The 4,414-nt window shown below is 46.2% G+C and overlaps 1 pseudogene; it reads left to right on the top strand.

The window, feature by feature from the left end:
* Positions 1-874: 874 nt before the first annotated feature.
* On the top strand, positions 875-2,045 carry LOC114885064 (annotated as a pseudogene).
* Positions 2,046-4,414: the final 2,369 nt, after the last annotated feature.

The raw sequence follows: 4,414 nt of genomic DNA, 5'->3' as shown, positions 1-4,414 counted from the left end.
ATAACCATAAACTTAAAATAAGCTATCTGAGTGACTTAAGAAAATAATAATAAAATAATTTCTTTCAACATAACTTTGGTTAAACAGTGAACCAGATCTTACCCTGAAAAATCTATTTTTTTAGGGTTTAAAAATCATAAGCCTTAAGCTCAGAGTCTACATATACAGCCATGTGGCAGGATGACACAATGGAGACATTTACTAAACAACGAGAGAGAAAGTTTTCTCTTTCCCCACTCAAGAGGGTGAGCAGGCTGTTGTTCTAGAGGAACAAGGTCCCCTTATTTGGGGGCAGGGTTAGGAGGCTTTTTAAAGCTTAGGCTCAAGAAGGTGAAGGAGAAGGGGCAAACCATTTATTTTTCCTTTTTTTCTAATCTTAGGTTTTGACTGGTGTGGACCTATCTGGCCCATTCTCAGGAGGTGCAGGATTTGAACAGCATGGTCCATGGATGCCTGGGGCATGAACCCACAGTCCTGCCACCTTGAAAGTCTCAGTAGGGCCAGTGGCCAAACCGCATGTTCACAGAATAGCAGGACCGTGAATATCAGGTGATCCTCTGGGTGGCAATCATAATGGGCTCAAGACCAGAGGCTTCGCTGCGGCCTTACTCGTAGCGTTGGCCGCTTCCTGCCGGAGGACTGCCAGAACCCCAGAAGGGTGTCCCCCGCGCAGCCAGGGCCAGCATCCGTGCAGGGATGACTGAAGGTCACAGTGAGGGCACCTCCCTACCCCTCGCCTGCTTCTGTGGCACCGTGAGGCCGACAGAAAGGCACGAGCTGGAAGCGTGCGAGTCCAGGTTTGACTTGCACTGATTCTGGCCTGTGGTCCAGGATGGTTTGTTCTTGGGACCAGACCTGACCAGAAGTTGACCTCATGAGTATTTCAACCTCTCCAGCTGCCATGCTACTCCGGAGGCTGAGGAAGCTCTCCTGGGGCAGCACTGCTGTCCAGCTCTTCATCTTAACGGTGGCGACCTTTGGTCTGCTGGCCGCCCTGGCCTGTCACTGGCTTCTGAACTTTTACTTCTACCTGCACCACTGGCATCTGAACCGAACGAACCAAGAGTTCCTGCAGCAAAGCTTGAGAGAGGGTGAAGCTGCCCTCCGCTGCCCTCTGTCAACGGCGCGGTGCCCATCGTCTGGCAGGCCACTCCTTGCCCCTGGCTGGTCATCACCATCATCACAGTGGACAGGCAACCTGGCTTCCACTATGTCCTGCAGGTCATGCCCCAGTTTCATCAGCTCCTTCAACAATGAGGCCCCTAGCGCGAGGGGCACCAACTTTTCCTGTGCAACGTGGAGTGGAGCATGAGCCATTTAGATGCCAAGCTGCTGTCCAAGTACGTCTCTGTGGTCAATAGCTACGAGGGCACGGAGGATGACCAATTCGTTTGAGAAAGAGAAGCAGGACTACATCTGTTGTTTGGAATCCTCCCTGCAGACCTACAACCCAGACTACATCCTGATGGTGGAAGATGACCCCGTTTCAGAAGAGCAGATCTTCCCAGTCTTGGAGCACCTTCTTCGGCCTCTGAGCCGCACCTCAGATATGCACTTTATCTAAAGCTCTATCACCCTGCGAGGCTCCAGCACTACATCAGCCGGAGCCCATGCGGATCCTGAAGCGGGTTGGTGTCGGCATGTTGCTGGGGCCCTTACTAACCTGGATATATATGCAGTTTGCCAGCCAGCTGGGGTTTAGCTAACCCGTCATGCTCTTCTTCTTCCTGTACAGCATGGGTCAGGTAGAGCTTGTGGGCCGGCACTATTCCCTGGAGCTGCGGCAGCTGCTTCCTTCCCTGTACAGTGTGGTCCCTGCTTCGCAGGTTTGCACCCCGGCAATACCTTTCCCTGCCCGGGTGGCCCGCTGGACCCTCACCTACCTGTCCCAGGTGTACTGCCACAAGGGCTTCAGCAAGAACATGGCACTGTTTTCACTGTTGAGGGCCAAGGGGGAGCGGGCCTATGTGGTGGAGCCCAATCTTGTGAAACACATCAGGCTCTTCTCAAGCCTTCGGTACAACTTTCACCCCAGTCTGCTCTAGCTTGCCAAGAAATGCCTTTCTGAATTGGCCACTTCTTGGAGATGCAACGATTGAGCTCTTTCTTTGGACATGGTTGCTTGCAGATATTTCATTGCTTTAAGTTTGCTAGGGATATAGGTACTGGGATGACCGAAGAACATGCAAGTCAAGCACCTTGGCTTTGGTAACTCTCTGGCAGGAACAAGCTGTTCACCATGTGTCCAGACTTCTGGCCCTCCACACAGCCACACTGCCTCATGCAGTCTGGCCCACCCAACAAGGGGCATTTAAATACCACTTAAATTCTACAATTGTTTATTGATCGGCTTCGCGATAGAGTCTGTGACTGCCAAAAATATTGTGCACAGTGATATGACTGGTTTAGGATTTTAAGGGTAGAATTTGGTGAAAGGTGAGATTCTTTTGCAATGATTTCTTTCTCATTGGGCATAAGAATGGATGTATGTTTAGAATATATGTCCCAAGAGGCAGGACCATATTGATAGATTCTAGTTGTTTCCTTGACCTGGAGTAATAAAAGTGGAAAAAAGCCACACAGTGCACAGCATCTTGCAGGTGTTACCTGACATTTTCTTTTCCACACATTTGTAGTGCACTGATAATCAATTTTGTTCATGAGAACTTTAAGGCAGAGAAAGATCTGAAAGCACCTTCTTGATCATCAAGGACGGATTGCTTATGTTTAGTGATGATTTAATACTGAAGATTTCTATCATAATCTGATTCCTTGAAAGTTGGACGTTGCAGAATGATATAGAATGGGTGAACTCTTTACTAGTAGCATACCTTTTCCCTGACTTTGCTGGCTATTCATTCACCTTCATTTCTTTTTCTTCTATGCAGCATGATATTATAGGAGAAAAAAGCATGGACTGAAGTCAGAAGACCTGAATTTTTATTTCAGATCTCTGTCATGCCCTAGTGGTGTGAACTTGGGCAAGTCATAAGCACTCTGAGTCTCAGGCTTGTCGTCTATAAAATGGGGACAGTGATATCTACCTTTGAAATTGCCTTGAGGATTAAATGACAGAATGTATGTAAAACACTAGCAAGTGCTTATCTCATAGAGGGCACTTGGTGAATATTAGTTCTTTTCTCTCCTATAATAAGCATATACAACTCAAGTGTATTTTGGATAAAGTATTAGTGGTATTATTTAAAGTATGATATGGGGCATAGGGCTGACACCTATGGAGCAGCTGTTCCAGACCAAACACTGCTAGAATAAAGGCTGGCTTTTCCTTGTGACTTCAGAAGGATATGCAGCTCAGTTTCATCTAGCCCCCCACTCCAGCCAAACCCAAAATAAGAATTGTTCATTCAAACTGGAAATGATCTGAGACTCCTCTTGAGCTTATTCCAAGACTAGCATCTGAAAATTACTCTTCTCAAAAGTTACAAGTAAATGTCACTTGACAATACTTACTGACCAGTGGCCAACAAGTCCCTTTGTGGGGATGGATGATTATATTAGAGTTCAAGCAGCTGTCCATTTTGTTTCAGTGCCACATCTTACGTTTGTTTTTAAGTTTCCACAGTGAGCTACCATCTTGGGATCTGCTTGAGAACACTGAGGGAGTAACAGGGGTTCATCATCACACTTTATAGATGAACAAACAGGCCCAGAGATGTTAGAGAATTTCCTTAGTTTCACACAGCTGAGCAGCAGCAGAGAGGACTGGAATGTAGTAGCTTTTTTGACTTCCAGCCCCTGTACTTTTTTCTTAACCACATTCATTTTATAAATATCTATGTAATCAAATTCTCTTTTGTGAAATCCATTTGTAACCTGGGCTAAATAATATCTCTGTAACCTAAGATGGTAAAAACTCACTGTGGTGTTGGTCTTGGGGAACAAACAGGTTTCAGTATGTGTTGTGTTTTTATAGTGAGCTGTTATATATCCCCCAGGAATGTCCAAAGTGTCCAGAGCTACTAGATGACTTATTGAGATGCTCAGATTCCACCCCTCCACCCCTCCTCTCCCAGTAACTGGTTCAGCCCCATGTTTGAGAAGAGAACCACTCTCAACCTAGAATTCATTTGAGTTTGTTGCATTAATGATTGGATCTGTTCATGAAAAGTTTGTGTCCAATGACAGAACATTTAAGCTAGCCAAGCCCTAGATCAGAATCATTGCTGGTTTCCATTTCTGCTCTTTCTAATTCAGTTGTCTACTGCACACAGACATCCCTTCCCTTGACTCCTTCATTCGCGATGGCTAAGGTCATCTTTGTCTTGTCATATTTCTCTACTTACACACTAAGACATCTTCCCCCATTGATCTTAACTAGAGTCTGCCATCCTTGGACATTTTCTGCAGAAGCGGAAATCCTACCCACTTTTGTCCCTACCCACTTTCTAGATCA

This window comes from Monodon monoceros, unplaced genomic scaffold (assembly GCF_005190385.1).
Source record: "Monodon monoceros isolate NGI ecotype Baffin Bay Population unplaced genomic scaffold, NGI_Narwhal_1 Super_Scaffold_6, whole genome shotgun sequence".
Lineage (NCBI taxonomy): Eukaryota > Metazoa > Chordata > Mammalia > Artiodactyla > Monodontidae > Monodon > Monodon monoceros.
Note: the sequence above shows the minus strand (reverse complement) of the source record. Positions and strands in the feature narration are given on the sequence as shown.